We start from the raw sequence: 15868 nt of genomic DNA, 5'->3' as shown, positions 1-15868 counted from the left end.
GTTGTTCCTTTCCATGTTTAGGGCTTCCTTCAGGGTCTCTTGTAAGGCAGGCCTGGTGGTGACAAAATCTCTAAGCATTTGCTTATCTGTAAAGGATTTTATTTCTCCTTCACTTATGAAACTTAGTTTGTCTGGATATGAAATTCTGGGTTTAAAATTCTTTTCTTTAAGAACGTTGAATATTGGCCCCCACTCTCTTCTGGCTTGTAGAGTTTCTGCCGAGAGATCTGCTGTCAGTCTGATGGGCTTCCCTTTGTGGGTAACCCCACCTTTCTCTCTGGCTGCCCTTAAGATTTTTTCCTTCATTTCAACTTTGGTGAATCTGGCAATTATGTGTCTTGGAGTTGCTCTTCTGGAGGAGTATCTTTGTGGCGTTCTCTGTATTTCCTGAATTTGAATGTTGGCCTGGCCTGCTAGGTTGGGGAAGTTCTCCTGGATGATATCCTGTAGAGCGTTTTCCAATTTGGTTCCATTTTCCCCCTCACTTTCAGGCACCCCAATCAGACGTAGATTTGGTCTTTTTACATATTCCCATACTTCTTGCAGGCTTTGTTCATTTCTTTTTCTTCTTTTTTCTTTTGGTTTCTCTTCTCGCTTCATTTCATTCATTTGATCCTCCATCGCTGATACTCTTTCTTCCAGTTGATCGAGTCGGTTACTGAAGCTTGTGCAATTGTCACGTATTTCTCGTGTCATGGTTTTCATCTCTGTCATTTCGTTTATGACCTTCTCTGCATTAATTAGTCTAGCTGTCAATTCTTCCACTCTTTTTTCAAGATTTTTAGTTTCTTTGCGCTGGGTACGTAATTCCTCCTTTAGCTCTGAGAGGTTTGATGGACTGAAGCCTTCTTCTCTCATCTCATCAAAATCATTCTCTGACCAGCTTTGATCCGTTGCTGGCGATGGGCTGTGCTCCTTTGCAGGAGGAGATGCGCTCTTATTTTTTGAATTTCCAGCTGTTCTGCCCTGCTTTTTCCCCATGTTTGTGGTTTTATCTGTCTCTGGTCTTTGATGATGGTGATGTACTGATGGGGTTTTGGTATAGGTGACCTTCCTGTTTGATAGTTTTCCTTCTGACAGTCAGGACCCTCAGCTATAGGTCTGTTGGAGATTGCTTGAGGTCCACTCCAGACCCTGTTTGCCTGGGTATCAGCAGCAGAGGTTGCAGAAGACAGAATATTGCTGAACAGCGAGTGCACCTGTCTGATTCTTGCTTTGGAAGCTTCCTCTCAGGGGTGTACTCCACCCTGTGAGGTGTGGGGTGTCAGACTGCCCCTAGTGGGGGATGTCTCCCAGTTAGGCTACTCAGGGGTCAGGGACCCACTTGAGCAGGCAGACTGCCCCTTCTCAGATCTCAACCTCCGTGTTGGGAGATCCACTGCTCTCTTCAAAGCTGTCAGACAGAGTCGTTCGTGTTTGCACAGGCTTCAGCTCCTTTAGCTGAGCCCTGTCCCCAGTGGCGCAGTCTACAGAGACAGGCAGATTTCCTTGAGCTGCTGTGAGCTCCACCCAGTTCGAGCTTCCCAGCGGCTTTATTTACCTACTTAAGCCTCAGCGATGGCGGGCGCCCCTCCCCCAGCCTCGCTGCTGCCTTATGGTTAGATTGCCGCAGACTGCTGTGTTAGCAAGGAGGGAGGCTCCGTGGGCGTGGGACCCTCCTGGCCAGGTGTGGGATATATTCTCCGGTGTGCCGGTGTTATAGCGCAGTATTGGGGTGGGATTTACCCGATTTTCCAGGTGTTGTGTGTCTCAGTTCCCCTGGCTAGGAAAAGGGACTCCCTTCCCCCTCGCGCTTCCCAGGTGAGGCGATGCCTCGCCCTGCTTCAGCTCTCGCTGGTTGGGCTGCAGCAGCTGACCCGCACGGATTGTCTGGCACTCCCGAGTGAGATGACCCCAGTACCTCAGTTGAAAATGCAGAAATCACCGGTCTTCTGTGTTGCTTGCGCTGGGAGAATGAGACTGGAGCTGTTCCTATTCGGCCATCTTGCTCCGCTCCCCCCCATCTAATCTTTTTTCAAGGTTTTTAGCTTGTTTGCAATGGGTTCAAACATCCTCCTTTAGCTCAGAGAAGTTTGATCATCTGAAGCCTTCTTCTCTCAACTTGTCAAAGTTGTTCTCCGTCCTGCTTTGTTCCGTTGCTGGCTAGGAGCTGCGTTCCTTTGGAAGGGGAGAGATGCTCTGACTTTTAGAATTTTCATCTTTTCTGCTCTGGTTTCTCCCTGTTTTTGTGGTTTTATCTACCTTTGGTCCTTGTTGATGGTGACGTACAGATGGGATTTTGGTGTGGATGTCCTTTCTGTTTGTTAGTTTTCCTTCTAACAGTCAGGACCCTCAGCTGCAGGTCTGTTGGAGTTTGCTGGAGGTCCACTCCAGACCCTGTTTACCTGGGTATCACCAGCAGAGGCTGTAGAACAGTGCATATTGCAGAACAGCAAATGTTGCTGCCTGATCCTTTCTGGAAGCGTCATCTCAGAGGGCCACCCGGCCATGTGAGGTGTCAGTCAGTCCCTCTCGGGGCTTGTCAGACAGTGGGTGCAGGACAGTGGTTGCAGCCCACTGAGCTAGAGCTGAAGCAGGGCGAGGCATCACCTCACCCGGGAAGCACAAGGGGTCAGGGAATTCCCTTTCCTTGCCAAGGGAAGCTGTGACAGACAGCACCTGGAAAATCGGGTCACTCCCCCTAAATACTGCACTTTTCCATTGGTCTTAGCAAACGGCACACCAGGAGATTATATGCTGCACCTGGCTTGGAGGGTCCCATGCCCACTGAGCCTCACTCATTGCTAGCACAGCAGTCTGAGATGGAACTGCAAGGTGGCAGCCAGGCTGTGGGAGGGGCGCCCACCATTGCTGAGGCTTGAGTAGGTAAACAAAGCAGCTGGCCAGCTCAAACTGGGTGGAGCCCACCTCAGCTCAAGGATGCCTGCCTGCCTCTGTAGACTCCACCTCTGGGGGCAGAGCATAGCTGAACAAAAGGCAGCAGAAACTTCTGCAGACTTAAATGTCCCTGTCTGACAGCTTCAAAGAGAGTAGTGGTGGTTCCCCCAGCATGGAGATTCTTTCCCTTTTAAAGCTTTGGTCGTCTTGGGCTCTATCAATTTGCCATCCAGTTTGTGTTCTTTCAGTTCCAAAGCATTATCAACACTTGCAGTGTCTCTGAAAAGCACAAATCCAAATCCCTTTATCTCCCAGTGATTGGATCTGTTTTAATTGTGCAGTCTACAACTTCCCCAAATTGAGATAAGTATTCAGTCACATCTTTTTTGCTTTTATCCCAGCTCAAACCTCCAATACACATTTTACTATCATTTTGCTGATTCTTGCTTGCATTGATCTTGGGTCCCTCTGTGAATTCTGTTGCTGTATTTGTTCGTGTCCTCCATAGTGGAGGAGTTGTCAGCAGAGAGGTGCTGGCATGCAGTCTGGGTTGCTGCGGTAGTGGTGGCAGAGCAACTATTTCTGTATTTAATATGGTTAAAAGATTCACCTCCTGGTTCCAGTTTTTCTTTCTAGGAGTGGGACAATTTTTCTTTCTAGTGGGGGGAAAGGCCTACTTTCAAAATATTTCAGCTTTCAACTGTATAGATTGTATATTTTCACAAAGGAGGGGATGGTTATCCAGTTTCTAATGAGGGAAATGGGCTTGTAGAGGTAGTTCTGACATCTATCCCCTTTCACACACATACTCCTGATCACCATAGACTTAAGTGGTCAATGTATTTTTATTGTTTGGCTTAGCTACCTTTTATTATCTCATATTTTCCTAGCTCTATGTTTAGTGCTTTAGAGTATTACTAATCTCCAAAACAAGTATACAAACATTACTAATCCTATTTTACAAATTAAAAAATTGAAAGCCAGAGAAATTAAGCAAATTGTTCAAAGATATAGTTAGTAAGTGGCAAGGCCAGTATCTCTGAAGCACCAAAACCGATATATACCCTTCCTACTACTTCTTCATGAGCTAATTCCTGGTTTTATCATGGAAAATAGAGAGTTGACTTCACATTTGGCTGTTTCTTAGTTTTTGTGACATAAAATTCAATTCCAAAAAAAGGTTTTTTAAAACTTCTATGACTCATTCTTAATATAACCTTTCCATAGTAATTAAATTTTCATAGAGCTATTTGATGACTTTTTAAAATTAGGCATCATGATTTTTTATTCTTTGGAAGTCAATAGAATTATTTTGATGGTTGCTTGTTTCCAAATATTAAAAGCTGAGTAATTTAAGCCTGTGAGCTCAATTAGTTAGAACATGATCTTGGTATTGATCATCATACAATTCTATTGATGTCCCACAGAAAAAACCCAGTCCAAAGCTAAACATAACGCTACTCCTGGCACACATTTGGGTTATTATCTTCTCTAATTATGAAATACAGCATGGAAAGCCAACTGTATTTCTGCTTCTATATCACCCTAAAAAATGGAATGGGGGTGATTTTTATACTCTCACTCTTCTAAAAGTTGCAATTTTGTTTTCTGTTAGCATGCACATATTGATTCACTCATTTGTTCATTAAAGCACGTTTATTGTATGCTTTCTATATGCCAGGCATTATTTTAAGAGATAATATATGATAAACAAGACAGAAAACATGTTTGCCCTGTAGAGCTTCTGTTCTAGTGGGGAAAGACAGACAAGCAACAACAACAACAACAAAAAAATAGTGATAATTGTTTGTAAAATAATATAACAAAGTGTTCTGAAAAAAGCAGTTGGGGATTGGGGATGTTATTTTGGGCAGGATTGTCACATATTGTCACATAAGATCTTCTGGTAGATGTGACTTTTGAACCAAGACCTGAACTATGAGAAGGAACTAGCCATTTGGGAACTACTTCCCAAACAAATGCAACAGACTTGGAGGCAGAAATGAACTTGGGAGGTACCAGGAACAGAAAGAAGGTGTTACTAGCATAGTTTTTAAGGCTGGAAGAGGAGGCAGAGGCCAGACTTTGAGGATTTAAAATAAATTTAATTTTTTCCATCAGTTTCTTCTGAAATGACATTACTGATATTATTATATTGGCCTTAGAGTTAGTTTTGCCTTCTTGATACTGTTATGCCAGAGAGAAAATCATATATTATCATAAAATTTTAGAATGGAAAGATTCCTTAGAAATTACCTAGTCCAACCCCTTCATTTTAGAGATATGGCAATTTGAGCCCAGAAAAGTTAAGTGACTTGTAGGAGGTTAAGCAGTTAGGCTAGGTAAGCTAGGATTTGAGCTCAGGCTTTAGTATTATAGGGTACGATGTTCTTTCCATAAAACTAATTTAAAAAAAAAAACACTCAAGGGATTTTTAAATTTATGGTGTTTTAATGACTCTCTTGTTACCTATTTGATTTTTTTTTAAAAAATAAATTACTATAATTTAACCAGTATTTAAATATAGTTGTTTTAGATTTGAACTATGCATATTGTAAAAAAAAATCATTTGCCAAAGTTTTATAAGAGCAGAATGATGCCAAAATTGGCTTAGTATCCATCTTTTAATTGCCTTTAATTGTACCACCTGCTGAGGTTCTTAACTTGGTGTCTTTATACCTCAGGGGGATCCACGAATGGGATTCAGGGTTCCATTAACCCTTTGAAAAAAATGTGCAGTGTTTTACACACCTGTGATTATCATTTCAGGTCCTCTGAGGAATAGACAACAAGACAGAATTACACAAGCTTAATTTATAGGGGAGTGCATGTGGAGGGCAAAAGAGAGGGAGGAGGAATAGAAGGCAAGAGCCTTGAGACCACAAGGCAAGTCTGGCATCTGTGAAAGGAGAGAGGGGAAGGAGGATTAGGTCGGAGGCATCAGACTGCAGTATGGTTCTAAGAAAGTCTCATCCAAGCTAATGTGGAGTCCCCAAGCAAAATTTGCTTATTGGAAGCATCCTATATTGGGCAGAAAGGTACAGGTACCATTACCTCTTCCATGCTTAGTTATTGGCTCCAAGCAGCCCTAGGGCAAGTGCTGTGAGCAGTCATGAATCCAAGGGGTAGTAGCTGAAGCTGTCTATCAACTCAGCTCCTGGAAGGAGTTCTATGAAGATATCTGAGTGGTACACTTCCAGGGCCACCACAGTATGCTTATTTGCACTCCTTTGAGGGAACTATCTGTGGCTGTTGTTACATTTGCAAAGTGTTTGGGTTCCATAGAAAGTTCAGAACAACTGACTATTCAGACACCTTGATATAGTTTGGATTTGTGTCCCTGCCCAAATCTCATGTTGAATTGTAATCCCCAGTGTTGGAGGAGGGAACTGGTAAAAAGTAACTGGGTCATGAGGGTGGGATTCTCTTTTGCTGTTCTTATGATATCGAGTGAGTTCTGACGATATCTGGTTGTTTAAAAGTGTATAGCACCTCTCCCTTTGCTCTCTTCCTCCTGCCCCAGCCATTTAGAATGTGTCTGCCTCCTCTTCTGCCATGATTGTAAGTTTCTTAAGGCCTACCTAGCCATGTTTCCTGTACAGCCTGCAGGACCATGAGCCAATTAAACCTCTTTTCTGTATAAATTACTCAGTATCAAGTAGTTCTTTATAGCAATGTGAGACTGGGCGAATACAGAAAATTGGTATTGAGAAGTGGCACGGTGGCTCAAGCCTGTAATCCTAGCACTTTGGGAGGCCGAGACGGGTGGATCACGAGGTCAGGAGATCGAGACCATCCTGGCTAACACGGTGAAACCCCGTCTCTACTAAAAAATACAAAAAAACTAGCCAGGCGAGGTGGTGGGCGCCTATAGTCCCAGCTACTCGGGAGGCTGAGGCAGGAGAATGGCATAAGCCCGGGAGGCGGAGCTTGCAGTGAGCTGAGATCTGGCCACTGCACTCCAGCCTGGGTGACAGAGCAAGACTCCATCTCAAAAAAAAAAAAAAAAAAAAGAAAAAGAAAAGAAAAAAAGGAGAAGTGGGGCATTGCTATAAAGATACCTGAAAATGTGGAAGTGACTTTGAAACTGGGTAAAGACAGAGAGGTTGGAAGAGTGCAGAGAGCTCAGAAGAAGATAGAAAGATGAGGAAAAGCTTGGAATTTCATAGAGACTTGTTAAATTGTTGTGACCAAAATGCTGATAGTAATATATGGACAATGAGGCTGATGTGGTCTCAGATGGAGATGAGGAACTTACTGGGAACTGGAGCAAAGGTCACTATTGTTAGGCTTTCACAAAGACAGACAGCATTGTGCCCCAGCTCTAAGGATCTGTGGAACTCTGAACTTGAGAGAGAGAATTTAGGGTATCTGGCAGAAGAAATTTCTAAGCAGCAAAGCATTCAAGATATGGCCTGGCTTCTTCTAACAGGATATACTCATATGTGTGAGCAGAGATGATCTGAAACTGGAACTTCAAGCTGGCTGCAGAAATTTGCCTAAGTAAAGAGGAGCCAAATGTTAATAGCCAAGAAAATAGGGAAAATGCCTTCAAGTCATTTCAGAGACCTCATGGCAGCCCCTCCCATCACAGCCCTGGTGGCCTAAAAGGGAAGAATGGTTTCCTGGGCTGGGCCCAAGACCCTGCTGCCCTGTGTAGCCTTGGGACACTGCTCCCTGTGTCCCAGCCCCTCCAGCCCCAGCCACGGCTAAAAGGATCCCAGATATGTCTTAGGCCACTCCTCCAGGGGGTGTAAGCCACAAGCCTTGGAAGCTTCCATGTGGTGTTAAGCCTGCAGGTGTACAGAGGACAAGAGCTGAAGCTTGGGGGCCTATGCTTCGATTTCAGAGGATGTATGGAAAATCCTGGATGTGCAGGCAGAAGTCTGCTGAATGGGTGGAGCCCTCATGGAGAACCTCCACTAGGACAGTGCAGAGGGGAAATGTGGAGATGGAGCCCCCACACAGAGTCCCCATTGAGGCACTGCATAGTGGAGCTGTGAGAATAGGGCCATCATCCTCCCGACATCAGTATGGCCTGAATGTGAGACATGGAGTCAAAGGAGGTTATTTTAGAGCTTTAAGATTTAGTGACTGCCCTGCTGGGCTTTGGACTTGTACAGGGCTTGTAGTTCCTTTCTTCTGGCAGATTTCTCTCTCTTGGAAAGGGAGTAATGCCTATACACCCATTGTATTTTGGGAGTAAATAATTTGTTTTAGATTTTATAGGCTCATAGGTGGAAGGGACTTGTCTTGTCTCAGATGAGACTTTGGAATGTGTGGACTTTTGAGTTAATGCTGAAATAAGACTTGGGGGACTGTTGAGAAGGGATGATTGTATTTTACAATTTGAGAAGGACATAAGATTTGGGAGGGGCCAGGGGAGAATGTTATGGTTTGGATTTGTACCCGTGACCAAATCTCACCTTGAATTGTAATCCCTAATGTTAGAGGAGGGGTCGAGTGGGAGGTGATTGGATCAAGGGGGTGCACTTACTCCTTGCTGTTCTCATGATAGTGAGTGAGTTCTTATGAGATCTGATTGTTTAAAAGTGTATAGCACCTCACCCTTCACTCTCTTCCTCCTGCTCCAGCCATGTAGAATGTGTCTGCTTCCCCTTTGCCTTCTGCCATGATTGTAAGTTTCCTGAGGCCTCCCTAGCCATGCCTCCTGTACAGCCTGCAAAACCATGAGCCAATTAAGCCTCTTTTTTTTTTTTTTTTTTTAAATGAATGACTAAGTCTCAGGCAGTTCTCTGTAGCAATGTGAGAATGGACAAATACACACTTAAATAGTTAAATTATGGCCCCAAACTATGGACTCAAATTTATCACCTTGAGTTTGGTAAGTAATACATACCAAATCATTGCTAATTGTGATACTGTTGCCATTATCTCTTTATGAGTGACAGAGACATTTATACTTTTTACATTCATATCTATCTCAGTGAAAGCAAGGAGTGTCAGACTACTGGCTCTAGGTTTATACCACAGGGTATGGATGTACCTATTTTTCCTTAGGAGAAATGCTAAAATTTCAGATCATGGATGATGGAAACCAAATTTCTGGATTAATGTCATCATTCTGGCACTGATTGACTGCTTGACTATAGCAAATTACTTCATCCCTCTGTCTTACATTTCTCATTTCTAACATTGCACATAATCATAATAGTGTCTGCCTTCTGCAATTGTGGGAAGGATTCAATGAGGTGATTTCCAGAAAGCTCCTCATATTGTGCCTAGCACACATTATTCTTATGGTGATAGGCTATTGGGCATTGGGCATTGCAGTTTGCCCCACTTGAGCAAATTCAGCACTCTAAAATGTGAACTTTGGGAGTGAATGAATGGATTAAGCTCTGATCCTATCTGATTCTACAAGCTGCAGAAGAATCCTATGAAGACTTGGCTCTTCTAACATATTTGAAAACTTTTTTAGTAAAACAGTAGTGTTTCTGGTTTGGTAAGATTTGAGGAGATACTTATTTTTTTTCTTTGGGCTTATTTGTATTTTTAATTATAAAATTATGCATTATTTGTATAATTAAACATTTTAGATTTTATGCCTGTTTAACGCATCTGTTTTTAAAGCAAGTTAGAGCTATAAAGATGATTTTACATAGAAGTAGATTATTTCGTAATATATTACTATTACTGTTGTTGCATATATGTTTTAAAAGTTTTCAGATTTCCCCTAGAGAGCTTGACCTTTATTGATGTGTCACTTTCTGTTTGGGTGACACTGCCTTTTCTCCTTTAACAACTTCCTTGATTTATCTCAGTCTGTTTTTTCTGTAATTCCTTTTAAATTTCCTATCTTCTTGGTATAGCTACTTTTCACTCTTTCTGGTATAAATATTTTAGTAAGGCAGATATGATAAAAATTTGAAATATTAAATAAGCACTCACAAGTTATTTAGTCCAGTGGTAGCAAATTACAGCCCAAGGGACAAGTCTGGCCAGCAGCCTATTTTTGTTATTAGAACCATGCTTTTAAAATTACACATTGGCTATACAACTCTCATGCTACACAACTGAGTTGAATAGTTACAACAGAGACTGAATGACAAGCAAAGTAGAAAATATTTACTGTCTGTCCTTCTACAGAAAAAGTTTGCAAACACCGATTTAGTTTCCTCAAAATAAAAAAAAAAGACAAGAGAAAAAATGTTCTAGAGCAAGATACTTCTTTGAGGGTAGGAACTGTGTCTTACTCATCACTTTATCCTTAGTAGCTAACCTACAGCCAGGCTTATTTGTATGAGATAATAATCAAATATTTGTGGAACTGAGTTGACTATGGCTTTATTTTACATTAATTTTAAAAATTAAATGGCTTAAATTAAAAAGAGATTTCCTCCCAGTATGTTTTTATTAAAATGGCACTGTAGAGTAAACTAGCTAGGATAGCCCACTGAAGTGACCATTATAAATAATCTCTCTGGGGTGATTTGTAATACATTGGACAAACATTCCTTTTGTGAAAAAAAAAAAAAAGCTATTAGTTTAATGGGATAATATGTTTGAGAGAGACTACTTGACCACCTTCTGCTTCTTTTAACATTTTGCTTTTTATACTAAGACTCTTTTATAATTTCTTAATACTTTAGGGATGAAAACTCATCAAATTACTAAACTCAAATACATTTTTTACAAATATTTTCTGTAAGTTTATTTTAGTACCTTGTTTGGAAAAATTGTTGAGGTAGTAAAACCTTTGTATGTGGCTACATGTGAATTACAAAATTAATTTTTAACACTTATATTGCTATAAAGGTCAAAATGTTTTAAACAATTATAATTTATTAATCATTTGTATTATGCAGAATTTCACAAAGTAACAAACCTAGCATTAAGTGGAAAATTGCTATGTTAAGATTGTTAAAATTGGGGCATAGATTTCTTGTTTTCTGTTTGTAATCCATTTGTTTTTGTTTGATGAACAAGAACATCAATTATTAATAACTTTGGCAATTTTCCATAAAGTGCTTCCTATTGATAGAAATAATCTGAGATATTTCTTTCAAAAAATTCCTATGCCTCTCTCTTTTAAATTCTGATTCAGTATTTGTGGGCCGGAACTGGGGAATTTTCATCTTTAGAATACAAGCACTCTGAGTTATTCATATCATAAGAGGAGTTTAGGAAATGTTGATTTAAAGAATACCTTCATGGGAGTGATGTCACCAAGATGACAGACTGGGAGTCCCATTCCTCATCTCCTTCAAAAACAATGACTTACTATCCACAGATGAAAATAGTTCTAGGAGAGTTTTAGAGTACAATTTAAAAGCTACAGTAACCCAAGGAGCACAACAACTGGGGATAGGCACATAGAAAAGCACCGGAAACAATTCACCTGTGTTATCCCATCACTTAGGCCACCACAGCTCAGTGCCAGAAAGTTTCCTTGGCTGAAACTTCCTGAAGTGGTGGAAAAGGAAAGCAAGAGGACCCCAGTAATCATCACCATCACAGACCCTTCAGCTTTTCAGCCAAGGATCCCCACAGCCTTTGTCAGTAAAACCCCAGCTGACAGAGCTGCACACAGCCCACACCACTGCACCACCCCGAGCCAGAACTGCCTCTATGACCCTTGGAGCTGGAGCCACTGCACTACTCCCAGCACCAGCACTGATGCACACCTATGCCCCTGACCTGATTCCACTGTGCACCCATGCACCCAGCACTGCTGCACATCCCACCCAGTTGGTACCCTTGCAGACACTCACAGGTTAAGGCCTCTCCCCACCGAAGCCAGATCATAAAGTATAGAAGAAGTAACTCCTTCAAATGCACAGACACCAACACCAGACTATAAGGAATGTGAAAAATCAGGGAAACATGATACCATCAAAGGAAGACAATAAATTTTTAGTAATTGACCCCAAAGAAATGGGGATCTACAAATTGCCTGACAAAAAATTTAAAATAATTTGTTTAAAAGAGCTTGATGTGCAACAGGAGAACACAATTAGACATCTTAATGAAATTAGGAAAACAATACATAAACAAAATGAGTTCAACAAAGGAATAGAAATAACAATGAAGAACGAAACAGAAATTCTAGAGTGCTTTCTGGTGCTTTTCTATGTGCGTATCCCCAGTTGTTGTGCTCCTTGGGTTACTGTAGCTTTTAAATTGTACTCTAAAGCTCTCCTAGAGCTATTTTCATCTGTGGATAGTAAGTCATTGTTTTTGAAGGAGATGAGGAATGGGACTCCCAGTCTGTTATCTTGGTGACATCACTTCCATGAAGGTATTCTTTAAATCAACATTTCCTAAACTCTTCGCATGATGTGAATAACTCAGAGTGCTTGTATTCTAAAGATGAAAATTCCCCAGTTCCGGCCCACAAATACTGAATCAGAATTTAAAAGAGAGAGGCATAGGAATTTTTTGAAAGAAATATCTCAGATTATTTCTATCAATAGGAAGCACTTTATGGAAAATTGCCAAAGTTATTAATAATGGAATGAATGAAATGCAATAGTTTCTACAGCAAACTCAATCAAGCAGAAGAAACAATCAGGGAATTTAAATACAAGTTACTTGAAGTTATTTAGTCAGAGAAGGAAAAGAAAAAAGAATGAGAAAGAGTGAAAGAAGCCTTCAGGATTTATGGTACATTTTCAAGTGAACCAATATACAAATTATCAGAGTCATAGGGAAGGAGAAGAGAGAGAAAGAATAGGGCAAAAAGCTTACTTAAAGAAATAATGACTGAAAACTTCCCAAATCTGGGATAGGAAATAGATATCCAGATTTTAGAAACCCAAAGGACTCCAAATAGCTTGAACATAAAGAGGTCTACTCTGAGGCACATTATAATTGTAAAAAGTCAAAGACAGACAATTTTGAATGCAAACAGAAAAGGAATCACATATAAGAGAATTCCATAAGTATACCAGTAGACTTCTTAGCAGAAACCTTGCAGCTCAGAGAAAAGTGGGATGGTATATTCAAAGTACCAAAAGAAAAAAAAATTGCAAACCAAGATGATACCTTGCAAAACTATCCTTTAAAAATAAAGGAGTAGTTAGAGTAGTTCTCAGACAGACAAAAACTGAGGGGTTTATCATCACTAGATTTTCTTTTTTCTTTTTTTTCCCCGTTTTTTTTTTTTTTTAATTATTATACTTTAAGTTCTAGGGTACATGTGCACAACATGCAGGTTTGTTACATATATATACATGTGCCATGTTGGTGTGCTGTACCCATTAACTCATCATTTACATTAGGTCATCACTAGATTTTCCTTTGAAAAATGCTTAAGGGAGTTCTTCAATTTCAAACAAAAATATGCTAAACAGCCACATAAAAGCATATGAAAGCATAAATCTCACTAATAAAGATAAATATATAAACAACAAATAATTTAACATGGTAATGGTGGTATGTAAATTTTAACCCTAATATTAAAGTTAAAAGACAAAATATTTGTTAATGGATACACAATACAAAAAGAAGGAAACTCTGACTGTAAGAACACAGTGTGTGTATGTGAGGGGTGATAAAAGTATAGAGATTTTATATGTGATTGAAGTTAAGTTGTTATCAACTTAAAATAAATGAATACAGATATTTTTTGCAAGCCTCAAGGTAACCACAAAGAAAAAAAACCTATAATTGATACACAAAAGATAAGAGAGAAGGATCAAACCAAATTACTATAAAAATCATCTCGTAACAAAAAAAGACATCAAGAAAGCAAGAAAGGTAGAGAGGCAACTGCAAAACAAACAGAAAGCAACTAACAAAATGACAATAGTTAGTTTTCACTTATCAATAATTACATTAAATATAAATGGATTAAACTTTCTAATAAAAGGCTAGAGTGGCCGAATGGATTAAAACCAAGATCTAGCAATATCCTGTCTCCAAGAGACTTACTTTGTTCTTAAGCACACACATAGGTTGAAAATGAAAGGTTGGAAAAAAATATTCCATGCAAATAGTAACTGAAGAAGAGCGGGGGTGGCTACACTTACGTTAGACAAAATAGACTTTAAATCAAAAACTATTCTACAGGAGGTCATTGTATTAGTCTGTTTTCACGCTGCTGATAAAGACATACCTAAGACTAGGGAAAAAATAATTTTAATGGACTCACAGTTTCACGTGGCTGGGGATGCCTCACAATCATGGCAGAAGGTGAAAGGCATGTCTTACATGGTGGTGGCAACACAGAATGAGAGCCAAGTGAAAGGGATTTCTTATAAAACCATCAGATCTTGTGAGACTTATTCACTACCACAAGAACAGTATGTTGGAAACTGCCCCCACAATTCACTTATCTCCCACCGGGTCCCTCCCACAATACATGGGAATTATGGGAGTACAATCAAGATGAGATTTGGGTGGGGACACAGAGCCAAACCATATCATTCTGCCCCTGGCTCTTCCAAATTTCATGTCCTCACATTTAACAACCAATCATGGCTGGGCACAGTGGCTCACGCCTGTAATCCCAGCACTTTGGGAGGCCGAGGTGAGCGGATCACAAGGTCAGGATATTGAGACCATCCTGGCTAACACAGTGAAACCCCGTCTCCACTAAAAAATACAAAATAGTAGCCGGGCGTGGTGGCAGGCACCTGTAGTCCCAGCTACTTGGGAGGCTGAGGCACGAGAATGGCGGGAACCTGGGAGGTGTAGCTTGCAGTGAGCTGAGATTGCGTCACTGCACTCCAGCCTGGGAGACAGAGTGAGACTCTGTCTCAAAAAAAAAAAAAAAAAAAAAAAAATCCTGCCTTCCCAACAGTCCCCCAAAGTCTTAACTCATTTCAGCATTAACTCAAAAGTCCACAGTTCAAAGTCTTATCTGAGAAAAGGCAAATCCCTTCCACCTGTGAGCCTCTAAAATCAAAAACAAGTTAGTTACTTCCTAGATACAATGGGGGTACAAGGATTGGATAAATACAGCCATTTCAAATAGGAGAAATTGGCTGAAACAAAGTGGCTTACAGGCCCCATGCAAGTCCAAAATCCAGCAGGGCAGTCAAATCTTAAAGCTCCAAAATGATCTCCTTTGAGTCCATCCATGTCTCACATCCAGGTCACCCCGATGCAAGAAGTAGGTTCCAATGACCTTGGGCAGCTCCACCCCTATGGCTTTGCAGGGTGTAGCCCCCCTCCTGGTTGCTTTCATGGGCTGTCATTGAGTGTCTGTTGCTTTTCCAGGCTCATGGTACAAGCTGTCAGTGGATCTACCATTCCATGGTCTGGAGGATGGTGGCCCTCTTCTCACAACTCCACTAGTCGGTTCCCCAGTAGGGACTCTGCGTGGGGGATCTGACTCCACATTTCCCTTCTGCACTGCCCTAGCAGAAGTTCTCCGATACATAACCAGAAAAAAATTATATGTACATATATATAGATATATTTCAAACAACTCAAGTCACTAGCAAAAGCACAAATAATCCTGTGAAAAAATGGGCAAAAATCTGTATAGACATTTCTCAAAAGAAGACACACAAATGGCTAACAAGTATTTGAGAAGTTGCTCAACTTTAATAATTATTTGGAAAATGCAGATCTAAACTACAATGAATTATTACCTCACACCAGTTAGAATGGCTATTATCAGAAAGTTGGTGAGGATGTGGAGAAAACAGAACCCTGGACATTGTTGGTGGGGATGTAAATTGGTACAGCCATTATGGAAAACAGTAGGTAGTTACCTCAGAAAGTTAAAAATAGAACCACGTGATGATCCAGCAATCCCACTTATGGGTATATATTCAAAGGAAATGAAATCAGTTAATTGCAGTATTTTTCAGATAGCCCAGATATGGAAACAACCTAAATGTCCATCAATGGATGCATGCATAAAGAAAATGTGGTATATATGTGTGTCTATATACGTGTGTGTGTATGTGAACATTATCCTTAAAAAAGAAAGACACCCTGTCATTTGTGACTACATAGATGAAACTGTAGGACATTACGCTAAGTGAAATAAGCCAGGTACAGAAAGACAAATAAG

At 40.5% G+C, this 15868-nt stretch overlaps 1 protein-coding gene and 1 pseudogene across 3 annotated transcripts in view; one reads left to right on the top strand and one right to left on the bottom strand.

The window, feature by feature from the left end:
• Positions 1-3428, bottom strand: part of LOC111546198 — a 13757-nt pseudogene extending 10329 nt beyond the window's left edge.
• The window catches only part of CCDC148 (coiled-coil domain containing 148), a 292285-nt gene that overhangs the window by 35886 nt on the left and 240531 nt on the right, over positions 1-15868 (top strand). The gene's annotated exons all lie outside the window — the stretch shown is intronic.

The sequence above is a fragment of the Piliocolobus tephrosceles genome, chromosome 11, assembly GCF_002776525.5.
Source record: "Piliocolobus tephrosceles isolate RC106 chromosome 11, ASM277652v3, whole genome shotgun sequence".
In the NCBI taxonomy this organism is placed as follows: Eukaryota; Metazoa; Chordata; class Mammalia; order Primates; family Cercopithecidae; genus Piliocolobus; species Piliocolobus tephrosceles.
Note: the sequence above shows the minus strand (reverse complement) of the source record. Positions and strands in the feature narration are given on the sequence as shown.